The sequence below is a fragment of the Eublepharis macularius genome, chromosome 9 (assembly GCF_028583425.1).
Source record: "Eublepharis macularius isolate TG4126 chromosome 9, MPM_Emac_v1.0, whole genome shotgun sequence".
Lineage (NCBI taxonomy): Eukaryota > Metazoa > Chordata > Lepidosauria > Squamata > Eublepharidae > Eublepharis > Eublepharis macularius.
In genome coordinates this window covers 65,430,019-65,444,358 of record NC_072798.1, presented here as the reverse complement: position 1 = coordinate 65,444,358, position 14,340 = coordinate 65,430,019, and positions in this window count along the sequence as shown.

Here is a 14,340-nt window from a genome sequence, read left to right as displayed (position 1 = left end):
GTACGGTCATGCTCCACACTAGTATGCAGTTCCTGCCCAAGGTGGTTTCCAAATTTCACCTGCGTCAAAAGGTGGTCCTTCCTTCCTTTTTTCCTACACCCTCTTCCCCAGAGGAACGTACTCTACACACATTGGATGTGAAACGTGCTTTATTGTTTTATTTACATCGCACCAAGTGTTTCAGGAAGTCTCCTGCCCTGTTCTTGTGTTACTCTGGCCCTCGCAAGGGCTCGCCAGCTTCTGCCCAGTCCATCTCTCGCTGGATTGTGTCTGCAATTAAACTTTGTTATCAGCAAGCTGGAGTCCGGTGCCCGTTGTTGATTACTGCTCATTCTACTCGAGCACAAGCTGCCTCTGCTGCCTTCCTGCGAGGAGTGCCACTCCAGGACGTCTGCCAAGCTGCAACGTGGTCTACCGCTGACACTTTCATTAAACATTATTCTGTAGACGTGAATGCACGCCGTGAATCCGCTGTTGGCACGGCTGTTCTGCATTCTTTGTTCACATAGACACTCACACCCGCCCCCATTGGTGAGATGCTAGCTATTCTCCCAATGTGGGGCTGCACAGAAGGACGACGACGATAAACAGGGTTTCTCACCTGTAACTGTTGATCGTCGAGTCTCTTCTGTGCAGACACACATTCCCTCCCGCCTGCCCCGCTGTGAGTGCTTGGTTTACTCCATTGTTTCTCCGGCGGCTCAGGTGAACTGAGGGAATGCCGGGGACGTTCGGGTACTTGTACTTCAAAATTGGCGGGAACACCGGCGCGCATGCGCGGTGGGCCCGAACGTCCCCGTCACATTTCTAGAAGCTAAAAGAATCTTCTCCGCGGCTGGCCTGCGCCTGCGCAGTCCCAATGTGTGTCTGCACAGAAGAGACTCGACGATCAACAGTTACAGGTGAGAAACCCTGTTTTTCTTCCACTGGTTTCTGGATGTTGCCATTTTTAATGTCAGATTTGTGTCCATTTATTCTTTCGCGCAGAGGTTGGCTGGTTTGTCCAATGTTCAGAGCAGATGGACATTGTTGGCACATGAAGGCATATATCATGTTGGAGGAAGAGCAGCTGTAAGAGCCAGAGATAGTGTAGTTGACGCCATTGGATCCTGTAATCATATTTCCTGGGTAGATATGAGGGCAGAGTTGGCATTGTCAGAACTGTGGCTAGATAACGTCCTTACTCCAGATTACTTTCTGCAATCAGACAACAGTCCGTTGTTTTAAAAAGTTTACTGAAGAAAGAATTCATTATAGTCCACTGGCCCAGATACAATATCCAGGCTGGTACACGTGTATTGTTACGAATGACAGGCAAAGCATGAGGTACAAAGTATCAGAACCCAGCAGGCCCAACCTCCCCCCATAGTTCTCAAAACAATCCCTTTGAAGCTGAGAAAGCGAAAGTTTCCCAAGGCTGGAGAAGCGATAGCCAAAACAATCCTCTTCCGTGAGATAGCTGCTGGGAACATCTTGGCACCTGTGAACAAAGCACTTAGAATACTGAAAGAATTAATATGGGGTCTCTTTAGTTACAAACATACACTTCAACCCTGACATTCTGCCTCCTCTAAGGTGCCCCCCCCAGGTTTGTGCGGATAACGATTGTGAAAAGCTTTGATTAGTCTAGGAGCATGAACATGTGCAGAGTGCACCCATTCATCAAACCCAGAGTTGAAATCCTTCCACCTGATAAGATAAAATAGCTGGTTTCTTTTAAGCTTAGAGTCCAAAATTTGTTGCACTTTGTAATGGGTTTGATCATCAATTAAGGTTGGAATAGGAGGGGCTCTAGCATGCCAGTGGTCTGCTGATGGTGCCCTTTTCAAAAGACTGACATGGAAGGTGTCATGAACATGGCACAAGTTTTTTGGCAAATCTAAGGCAACGGTCACTTTGTTGATTACTTTACGAACAGGAAAGGGTCCTAAAAATTTCAACACTAGCTTGCGGCTGGTTTGCGCTACCTTTAAGTTTTTTGTTGAGAGGTAAACAAGGTCTCCTGGTTGTAACTCCCATTCGGCCACACAGTGGCGGTCGGCATATTTTTTGTAATCCTGTTTGGCTTTGTCTAGATGTTGCTTAATTAGAGTCCATTGTTGAGCAGCTTCCCCCCACCAATCTGAAACGTCGTTGGCTGCTGAAGTAGGAGGGGGGAGCGCTTCAAACGGGAAGGGTTTGAAGTGGAAACCATAAACGACTTTAAAAGGAGTTTCTCCAGTGGACGCATGTACACTGTTATTATACGAGAATTCTGCGAGGGGAAGCAAATTGACCCAGTTGTCATGTTGGAAGTTAATATAACAGCGGAGGAATTGTTCTAATATTTGATTAGTTTTTTCGGACTGTCGGTCGGTTTGCGGATGATGGCTTGAACTTAAACCTTGCTCAATACCCATAATTTGTAAAAGCTCCCGCCACAAGTTGGCAACGAATTGTCCGTCGCGATCCGAAATCACCTTTGATGGAAAAGAATGCAATTTTACAATGTGTTTTAGAAAGATATCTGCCAGTTTTCGAGCTGAAGGTATAGTGGTGAAAGGTATAAAATGAGCTTGTTTGGAGAATAAATCTACTACAACTAAAATACAGTTGTGACCCTTGGAGGGGGGTAGGTCGGTAATAAAATCCATGGATATTGTTTCCCACGGTCTGCTTGGTGTTTCTAAAGGTTGTAACAGTCCTGGTGGCTTGCCTTTGCGGGATTTGGCACTAAGGCAAACGGGGCATGATGCTACATACTGAGAAATGTCTTTGCGCATGCCTGGCCACCAAAATTGGCGTTGTATTAAATGGAGCATTTTCAAGTACCCATAGTGTCCTGCCGTAGGGGCGTCGTGACAGCGTTGTAAAACCTCCTTTCTTAGACTTTTGGGTACATAGAAGCGGTCTCCCCAGAGCCATTCTCCTTGTTCAGATTGTTGCAGTTTTTCTTTGGGTACACCCCCCCCCCTTTCCGCTTCAGCTCTTAGCTTTAGTCTCCACCCTTGATCGGGTTGGGGGGGTTGGGTTGTGCGGTTGCGCGTTGTTACCACTCCCCCTAATTGTGTAGGCGAAAAGACGGTGTCTATTGTCTCCTCCCTTTTGCTTTTGTGCTGGGGCATGCGTGATAGAGCATCGGCAAGAAAGTTAGTTTTGCCCGGTAAAAAGTTTAAAGTGAAATTGAATTTAGAGAAATATTCCGCCCAATGCAGTTGTTTAGCATTTAGTCTTTGGGGGCTGCGTAAGGCTTCTAAATTTTTGTGGTCCGTCCATACTTCAAAGGGATGATGGGCTCCCTCTAACCAGTGCCTCCAGGCAGCAAGTGCTGCTTTTACAGCGAAAGCTTCCTTTCCCCAAACATTCCAATTTCGTTCCGCTTCAGAAAATTTTCGGGATAGAAAGGCACATGGCTTAAGTTTCCCATCCTCCCCCCTCTGCAAAAGAATGCCTCCAATCACAGTGTCACTGGCATCGACTTGTACTACGAAGGGGCGATTTTCATCGGGGTGCTGTAGGACGGGTTCAGAAACAAACTGTGTTTTAAGGAGGTTGAACGCCGCCTGGCACTCTGGCGTCCAAAGCAATTTGGCACTCGGTTTTTTGGCTTGGTCCCCTTTGTCTTTGGTTTTTAACAGTTCGGTTAGGGGAAGCGAGATATGGGCAAAGTTCGCAATAAATTCTCTGTAGATGTTGGCAAAACCCAAAAAGGATTGTAATTCCTTGTGGGTAGAGGGTGTTTGCCAATTTTGTACTGCTTGTACTTTGCCCGGGTCCATTTTCAAACCATCTTTGGAGATGCAGTAGCCTAGATAAGTGAGTTCTGTTTTGTGAAACTCACATTTAGATAGTTTGATGGGCAATCAAAAGGGAAGAACTCCGCAAATTCGTTAAGCCTTTTGTTAGGGCTCATGGGATATAGTCGGCCTTTGGGCAAAGATGCGCCCGGTAATATCTCTACGGCACAGTCCGTCCTCCTATGGGGAGGTAAGGAATTGGCTTCTTCTTCAGTAAAAGCTTGAATGTGTGTCTGCACAGAAGAGACTCGACGATCAACAGTTACAGGTGAGAAACCCTGTTTTTCTTCCACTGGTTTCTGGATGTTGCCATTTTTAATGTCAGATTTGTGTCCATTTATTCTTTCGCGCAGAGGTTGGCTGGTTTGTCCAATGTTCAGAGCAGATGGACATTGTTGGCACATGAAGGCATATAAAGCGAAAGTTTCCCAAGGCTGGAGAAGCGATAGCCAAAACAACCCTCTTCCGCGAGATAGCTGCTGGGAACATCTTGGCACCTGTGAACAAAGCACTTAGAATACTGAAAGAATTAATATGGGGTCTCTTTAGTTACAAACATACACTTCAACCCTGACAGGCATCTGGGTCTATTGCATGTTCTGGTACCTGTGCTGGTGTCTCTACTAGCTAATTCATGGTTGTTAGTGAGAAGTCGTTTAAGGTTGGGGGGCTGTCTGTAGGCAAGGAGAGGTCTTCCACCCAGGGCTTGTGAGAGAGAGGCATCGTTTTCCAGGATGGGCTGCAGATCACTGATGATACGTTTCATGGGTTTGAGCTGGGAACTATAGGTGACAACCAGTGGTGTTCTGTTGTTAGTTCCTTTAGGTTTGTCCTGGAGCAGCTTGTTTATGGGTACTAGTCTGGCCCTGTTGATTTGTTTCCTCACTTCATTTCACTTCCTCACGGCGAAGCTGCCGTGGAGGGAATTTTGCTGCTCCCCTCTCAAAATGCCATGAACTTACAGGTGGAACTTACAGCTGCTGGCCAGTAAGGATCCATTAATGCCCATGAGAAGCAATTGTCACTAGAATGTATTGTGAAATGATATCTCTGTTTCCTCAGCCTTCCCACTGGATTCCTCCTGGTAAAGGCAGAAGGAATAAATTATTATTGTTACTTTTGCTGCTGCTCAAGTTTGAATGAGCCAGCCCACAAATTCAAAGCCATATTTAAATTAGTTAATTCAAGACAAAATGACACTACCAGGAAATCTGCTAAAGTGACATTTAATTCATGATGTGTCCCATTGTTTAGTGGACTTTATGGACTTCTGTTAGCGGAATTATGGGGGAGGGGGAGTTAGAAACATCAAGAAGTTGAATTGAACCATCAAGTACTCCTTGCTGCTATTGGCTGGGATGATGGAAGGAGAGTTTCAGATTATGGGAAAGGGGTTAGCCTTTCAATGCTCCCCTACTGAACATTGTCCAATTGTGCACACACAAACATCCCTACTCTCCTGGGAGAGGAAGCGGACTGTGGGTACCACTTCAACGTAAGCTTCACAGAACAGTTTCTAGCTATGGCACTAGGGGGCACTACTTTTACTGTACAGTGGTTCTCAAAGGTTTTAAAGCAGGTCTCCCTTCTAAACTTACTCTACCTTTCAGGAGTCAGGCCCACTTGCAAAGAAGTGATTTTGCCCCTCTTCAAATTAAAATGCACAGATCTCACCTCAGCTAACATCAAACCACTTAATACTTTGTTTTTAATTTTTAACAGCCATAAATATATACATCCTCCTGACATTGTGAAGCAGGCTGTATGAAGATCACATGACCACTTCAGACATTTTCCAAAAGCAAACCAACATTCACCAGCAAGTATGCCGTCAAAGGGAGTAGCAGCCAGTCGCACCTCACTGATGAGCACCCTGTCAAACACTTACATTAATAAATACAGGAATACAAGCTGCATTTCATATTTGAAGAGACACACTTTAAAAGTATTAGGTGTACACTTAAAAATATAATGGGTGGCTCACTCTAACTTGGTTTACTGAGGACTCTGCAGGAAAGCTGAAGGACTGAGTGTGTATCAAGTGCATTGGCATTCTAACGGAAACCAAGATATTTTTTTAAAAAACTATGGCCTGTTTTCCTCCCCAATCACTTATAACATTGTTCTTACTTTATCCATTTTGTCTTCACAACAACAATCCTGTTTGGTAAGAGCGAGTGTGGAGGCTGGGGCGCGACGAAGAGGCAAGAACATCTTATAGGACGTTTATGAAAGCCTATGAGGTGGCAGTGAAAGCAGCAAAGTGGGATTTCTTTGCTGCTTCCATTGCATCCGCTAGCTCACGCCCGGCTCAATTATTTCAAACAGTTCGGTCCTTGGTCTCCCTCTCTCAGGGAGACCACCAAATTCTTAATTCAACTATTGGCTGCGAGGCTTTTGCGAGCTATTTTGCGGGTAAAATCTTGTCCCTTCGCCGTGGCCTGCCACCCACTGTTGATACAGTAAGGGAACTGGAGACCCCTTGGCCGTCTTCTGGGTCCGTATTAGACCATTTCAGGCTGCTCTCTCAGGACGATGTTGACAGGATCCTGCAGGGGATGAGGCCAACCACCTGTCCTCTGGACCCCTGCCCATCCTGGCTGGTAAAGGCCAGCTCGGAGGGGCTACAGGACCATCTGGAGGCCATTGTTAACATCTCCCTGAGCTCTGGGGTTTTTCCAGGAGTGTTAAAGGAGGCGGTAGTGCGGCCCCTCCTGAAAAAACCATCTTTGGACCCCACCGACCCGTCCAGTTACCGCCCAGTGTCGAACCTCCCGTTCCTGGGCAAGGTGATTGAGCGGGCGGTGGCGGTACAACTGCAGGAATTCCTGAATGATGCTCTAGTCCTGGACCCATTCCAGTCTGGCTTCCGTCCTGGCCATGGGATGGAGACAGCCTTGGTTGCCCTCACAGACGACCTTCTCAGGCATCTGGATTGAGGCGGGTCAGCGCTGCTTGTGTTACTTGATCTCACAGCAGCGTTTGACACGGTTGACTATGATTTGTTGGCCAGCCGCCTTGCCGATGTGGGGATTAGGGGGACAGTCTAACAGTGGCTGGTCTCCTTTCTCCAGGGTCGGGGACAGAGGGTGGCGCTCGGGGGAGATCTATCGCCCCGTCACCCTTTGGTGTGCGGGGTTCCCCAAGGGGCGATACTCTCCCCGATGTTATTTAACATCTATATGCGCCCCCTCGCCCAGTTGGTGCGGAGGTTTGGGCTGGGTTGTCATCAATACGCGGATGACACCCAACTTTTTCTGTTGATGGACGGCCGGCCAGACACGGCCCCAGACAATCTGGCCAGAGCTTTGGAGGCTGTGACGGCATGGTTGAAACAGAGCAGGCTGAAATTGAACCCAGTGAAGACGGAGGTCCTGCAGCTGGGACGGGGGCTGCCAGATGTTGGGATCCAGCTCCCTGCCCTGGATGGGACACCACTGGCAACTTTGCCAGTGGTAAAGAGTCTGGGTGTGTTCCTGGATGCCTCCCTATCGATGGAGGCCCAGGTCACGGCGGTTGCCAAGTCTGCATTTTTCCATCTTCGTCAGATCAGGCAACTTGCCCCCTACCTGACGCCCCAGGACCTGGCTACAGTGATCCATGCAACGGTCACCTCCAGGCTAGATTACTGTAACTCACTCTACGCTGGGCTACCCCTGGGCCTGATCCGGAAACTACAACTGGTCCAGAATGCGGCGGCACGGGTCCTGACTGGTATACCTTACCAGTCACACATCACACCTGTCCTGCGCCAGCTGCACTGGCTTCCAGTTGAATTCCGAATCAGGTTCAAAGTGTTGGTTCTTACCTTTAAAGCCCTGAGTGGGTTGGGACCGGCATATCTTCGGGACCGCCACTCCCTGTACGTTCCCCGGAGATCGCTCCGATCAGCGAATAAATATTTACTTGTGGTCCCCGGCCCTAAGGAAGCCCGCCTCGCTTCAACCAGGGCCAGGGCCTTTTCAGTCCTGGCCTCAGCCTGGTGGAACGCTCTGTCAATGGAAACCCGGGCCCAGCGAGACATATTATCGTTCTGCCGGGCCTGTAAGACAGAGCTGTTCCGCCAGGCGTTTGGTGATTGAAGGGGGCGGTGCCATGTCGGCCTCCCACCTTTGGGGTGGGGAAGGTTCTCCCCACCACTGCACCTTGTTAATTTGTTTTATTATTTGTATATTGATTTTAGTTTTTGTTTTTATCAATTTTAACTGTTCACCGCCCAGAGCCCCTGGGGATGGGCGGTATATAAATTGAATAAATAAATAAATAAATAAATAAATAAGTTAGGCTGAGAGTAATGGGACCAAGGTCACTCAGTAAGCTTCCATGGTGGCATTGGCGGGGGGGTGGGGGGTGGGCTTGAACCTGGTTCTCCCAGATTTTAGTGTGACACTTGTTCTCAAAAGAAAAAATTCCACCTGCTTCTGAGCAAAGCCTTAGGAGAGAAAGAAATACCATGTCTTCTTCTTCCCCACTGCTCTGAGGCCCTGGTCCTTGTCTCCCAGCTTACCTGTTCTCCCCCTGCCCCCCGCCCCAGTATCTTCCTAAGAGAGAGCTTTAACCTGTTTGTGGGGCCTGACCAGCAGTTTGGGAACCAATGGAATAGTACATTGATGGTCGCCAAACATAGTTAGCTCTGTTCAGTTATTGTATGTGTGTGTGTGTGTGTATGTGTGTGAGGGTTGTGTCTGCTGTCCCCATTTCTGATCTCCAAACATTTGTGTATAAGAAAGATCTGAAAATTTTATTTCTTTATTTAAAACATTTATGAGGTGTCTCTTTCCCAGGGAACTGGGAGTCTACATGTGTACACATGCATAGACTCTGTATATGGGATTGGGGAACCTTTTTCATGTTTTGCAGCTGTGCAGTGAGAGAGCTTAGGCATGTATAGCTTGTAGATTCTCATCAGGCCTTTAACAGAATGTCTGAAGGAAGAGAAGGTGGGACAGGAGGCAAAATCTCTATTCTCTGTTCCACATATTCAGTGGTTGTCTGAATAACACCTAAAGATGCTATTTTTCATTCCATGTTTTTATCATCTGGGAGAGAACAAAGTCAGTGCCTTATATTGTGATGCACGTCACCAATTTTTTTTAAAGCTATAGTTCATTATCATGTCAATATTTCTGCACTGGGATCGCTTGCAACTTCATGAAAAAGTGGTCAAAACACATTAAATATTTGAAACAAAAGCCAACTTTATGCTCTAAAGGAAGAGTAAAATTGTAGGAAATGACCTTTCCAATCCCACTCAGACAGGAAAAAGAAAAACACCCTTCGGCTCCAAGCCTCCTGAAACTCTGCCCGATAAAGACTGAGACAAGCCCATTTCTCACAAAAGCTCATTACACTCTATAAAGTTAAGCTTTATTTCATTTTAATAAGATGTTTGATATGATGTTGCTGAAGATGTAATCTATTTAGGACTTTAGGTTAGGACTAACAACAATGCGCTTTCCTACCACCCTCTCCTGCCCACCTCCCCACCCCAGGGAGAAAATGTTGCATCAAGAGCTACCCTGAAACTGCGAATTGATTTAAACTTTGAATTTCTCACTTGTAAATAAATCAAAGATCTGAAGCAAATTTTTAAAAAGTCACATCATTTTGGAATGCATATTGATGTAAACATTTAAACAAACCTTTATGAAACAAAATGCTTGTATTAAATTATATTCCAATCACTCATAGAACCAGCCTTCTAACTAGTTTGAAGGGAGAGTGAACTGGTGCCAAGGAAATCTGTGTGTGAATGCTTTCATTCTTTTATTCATGTAAGCTCTTTTAAAGTGGTACACAAGTCTAGACATGCCCTAATAGCTTTGCTGATGTGTACACATTCAGACTGTCTTTAAGGACACTGTAAAGTATTTCCCTTCATTTAGCAGATCTATTTGTTTCATTGAATTGCAAATTGACTGCACAACAGAATATCAAAGCCCTATCTAGGTGTTCATTTTTGAATGAAAGGTGCTTTCAGTGGTTTAAAAAAAATAAATCACATGGCCTGTGGCCGGAATCAGCAGGTACAGAGTTGTTACACTATAAGGCAAATTATACAGGCAAATAGGACTTTCGCCGAGATCTGTTTCATAGTAGTTTTGTAGCGCTAACAAGGAATGTTATGATGGTTATATGTTCTCTGAAGATGTTCAAACTAGAAAGCACATTGTTGGACTTCCTCAGTGTTTCTAACAGAATAGTATTTTTTCCAATTGTACTAAAAATTGGCAGGGTGGCCACAGTTTCTCCCAACAATAGCAAGCATAGAAAGTTTGTTCAGTTCAGGAGATGCATATTTTCTTCAATAGTTGCATAGAACCTTCTGTCAAGGAAGGTGAAAGGTTTTGACGAGCAAGCAATGCTGGCCAAATATCTGTCTTGATATGTGAACTCTTGTTCAGATGACCGACCAACTTCTGGATATCATCTTTGAACAAAAACAACCTGCAGCAACATGCCTGCCTAATGATTCCTGAGCAATCTAAAGAGGCACATGTACCTTTTATTGCAAATGGGATTGTCATTGATGACAGTTATCTCTGAAGAATAATACTTGAATAATAAGAAGGTTAAGGAAATCAGTAGCAGTACTGAGGAGACTGATTGTTGCATAGTAAGTACCCTGTGCAAACTGGGCAATTGAGCACAGTGCCAAAGCATGTGGAGATACTATCAAATGATACAGACGTGGTGGTGCTACTGTTGAGGTAAGCATGCCTTCCGTAGCAAAGTCTTAGATGAACTTTGGGTCAGATTTGGAACCGTAGAAAAATGATGATTCATTCCAGCACATCATCTTTTCATCAAGCTTGGATCAGAAATATGCAGTGTCATTGTAAAGTGTCACAGAGTACTGGTGATGATCTTTTAGGCAAGGTTAGGACCAAACCAGCAGCAATGACAGCAGAGCCTCTTAAGTTTCTTGAACAATTTTATAAGAGTGACAATCTGTTACAGGAAGGCATTTCAGATGTGGAAAAATGGCCGTTTCCACACTACTCACCTTCATCCGGAACGCTGCGGAACGTCGCAAAAAACCCATGGAAGATAGCATCTTCTTGTGTGAGTTTTGTACGATGTCGCGCAAAACTCACGCAAGAAGACACTATCTTCCACGTTTTTTTCGTGACGTTCTGCAGCATTCCGGATGAAGGTGAGTAGTGTGGAAACGGCCAGCATCTCATCAGAGTACAGTCCAGAAACGCTGACATGGACATATTTGATGAGCATATATACAAATGATCAGATCCATAGATAGGCTCTACTTCAAACTCCATCAGAGGACATATTCAGCGTCCATTTGTAGTCATCAAAGAGTCACTTACACTCCTCTCTACTAACAAACCATTCGAGGCTGAACTCTGCAGACGATGCTTGGGGAGAGGGGGCATTTGATTACCAGTGAAGTATTTCAGACCCCTACCAGAGGAACTACTGACATTGTATGGCTATAAAATTTGCAGACCTAATGCATGTAAGTGCAAGAAGGTTGGGATACTTTGTTCTCTTGTCTGCACTTTTGCTTAAAAGAATAAGAGTGTACTCGGTATGTAAGCATTATAAATATCACACTGACAAACAAACACACTTAAAAATTGTTTACTGTTATTTAAGGCCACAGAATAAATACCTTTCTGTACTTTTAGGAATTGTCACTTTAACAATTCTCCTGCTACTTTTTTGTCCCAATATTCCAAACATTAGAAATGTTGAAAAAACAAGTTTCTCTCAATTTATCACCCTCCCCAAATACTACAAACCTTTTAAAAAAACATTTCATTTTGTTTTTAGAACAAAAGGAATAGTATATTTGGTTTTATCAACACCCAAAGCATACAGTTTGACACCAATACACATAGTGTATTTGGCTTATCAAACTCAAAAACATATATTTTGACTCCAAGATAAGCATCCTATGTGAATTTTAAGTATCGAAGTAACCATGGCTGAATCCACACACCAACGGAGCGTCCCGGAGTTGCACTAAATGTTCGCTAAACACCCGGAAGTGTAGCGTCTTTCTAGAGCTAGAAATCGCGCTAGAAAGACGCTACACTTCTGGGTATATCCTATCTGCTGACTTGGAAAATGGTGGCTACAGGAAAAATGTCTCCAAACTGGAATGTCTACCCAAGAAAAAAATTAAAGCAATAGTGCTCTGAAACACACACAGACAATGGAGATCCTCTCCAGATGTGGCAGACCCAGCTGTGGCCCGCATGAGGCCCAGCTCCTGGCCCACACATGTGTCTGTTTCCTTTTCAGGCAGGTAGTGAGTGACCCGTCAGGGAGGAAATGGAGTGTGGCTGTTCCAGCCCCCAGTGATCCTCCTCAGCTGCCATCCAAGCCCTGCCAACTGGGCCATTCCCCGGCCAGCCTGCGACTCAGCCCTGCTCCTAAGAAAGCAGCACAAGGAATGCCTCTCCTGGCCCCAACCGCCACATAAACATGTGCAGCTCTCTTTCCGACCTAGGGAAGTTGGCAATACAGAGCTAGCCATCCTCTTCAATTTTTGCAGTTCAATAACACGTGTTGAACAACATCTCCTTCCCTGTCTGTTTGCTTGCTTTCACACATCCCAGCAAATGATCTCTGGCTTTGGCTGGCACGGATAGGGTGGCCTTGAAGAGGCTTCAGATGCCTCCATGCCTGTGTGTGGCTCTGCTGCTCAAAGGAGCAGGTGTCCAGTGGCACCTTGGAGTTCTAGACCCACCCAGCTTCCCTTTCCGTCCCCCCTTAAATTCACTGCAGGTAGTGAGGTGGGACTTGGTGTGTAGTCTGTGTGTGTCTAGCGGGGGACGAAGGGTCACCCTGGAGGGCTCACATTGTCTGACAGTGCTGCTGGCATTTGATAAGTCAGGTAGAAGACCTGCGGGAAGCAAGACCTGCGGGAAGCAAGGTTGATGCTGGGAAGGGGGATGAGGAGTGATGCCTTGGGATTTCTGGGGCCCCTCCCCATTGAGGCCAGACTGCTCTCCCTTTTGCTGTTTGCAGAGGCAGGGATGGACTTCGGGAATCTTGTGCTGGAGATGGAATGACAGCCCCCAGAGCAGTTTCTCTAGACCCACAGGCCGTTATTCCATTCTGGAGGGGCATCTTTTTGGGAGCCTGACTCTGAAGATCTGCCCCATGTTCTCCTCACATCTTTTTGATGCAGTGATGTGTTTCAATGGACCTGCTGCAAATTGATGGGCATTTGTGGTTTCCACCACATTCAATGGGCCTTCCAGCCTCTTCTGAGCTTTCCAATGGGTATTCTTGTCATTCGTTTCAGAACCCACCTCTGCTTGCCTCTACAGAGCTGCCTCTCCGAGATGTTGCGGGCTGATCCTTAGTGCCAGGGGCTGTGGATGTGACCCTTGTTGGGTCACGCTGCCTTCCTGGTCTTACTTTTCGTGGAAGGGGTGCATGTTTCTCAGAGTGTCAGCAGGGGGCAAGAGAGTTTGTAAGCGAGCAGTACTTCAGCTACCAGCCTGGCCCTTGTCAAGATTGGGTGGGTGGGCGCACTGTCTGCACCTTTGGCCTGACTCCCACACATGGGACAGGGCGCCTCTGCTGGGGTGCAGCAAGCCTGATCGTGGGGGGTCTTTCTGCCCTGGGCACCCATTCTCTGCAGAGCAGGGGAGTAGCATTGGCAGCTGACAATGGCAAACACAGCCCAGCCTGTGGACTAGGTATGTTGTTCCCTGCCACTCATAGTGCTGTCTACTCCGGTTGCCCTGTGACTGGTGGATTTGACTGGTGTTGCCAGGGCAACTATGGAACATTTCCTCTGGGCTCCACCATGCCGGGTTCAGCTGCCAGTGCAGCTCTCCCACCACAGTCCTTAGGGAGCAGACAGGCAGCGCCGCAGTTAAGCTAGTGCATGACCGCTGGTGCCCCAGCGGGCCTCAGGAGGACTGCACTGAAAGTGTAGCAAATTTCTCCTCCCTAGATGATGCGGAATGCAGCAGAAAGCAAGCAGAGAGGCCCAACCAATGTCAACATGGGTAGCTTGATTGCATCACCCTGCCAAATGGTAAGGCGAATTCTATTGCCTCTTCAGTGGTAAAATGTGGTGAAAAGGCCATCTATAAGTAATTGCCACTTCTGTGGTGGTGAAAGTTAACCATAAAGTCATCCACGCAACAGAAACAAATGCATAAAATTTAAGCAAAATTCCTCTTCCCCCATAATTGGCTGCAGACATTTGGAAAATTTATGCAGAACCCTTTGAAGTGACATTTTGGATATGGTTTCTGGCATATATAGTAATATGATGGTGATATTTATGACATTTAGTGTTGAATTTAGAATAAAAAGCGTTATGCTGCTAGGCATCTTTTATGCTTGTTTCTTTATAGAACACAAAGACAGCTTCACAGTATCATGAACTAAAGTGATAGAATGCATGTCTGTGGGGTCTCCACAATATCACTGTGTCTTTGGCTATTGAACTTCACAAAACTTGTTGAAGTTTGCCTAGCCCTGCAGAATAGCGCGATTGACTTTGTTGTCACGCAAACTTGAAATGCCCAAAGAAAGATCATGAAAAACAGACCTATGCTGTTTTGTTCTTAGG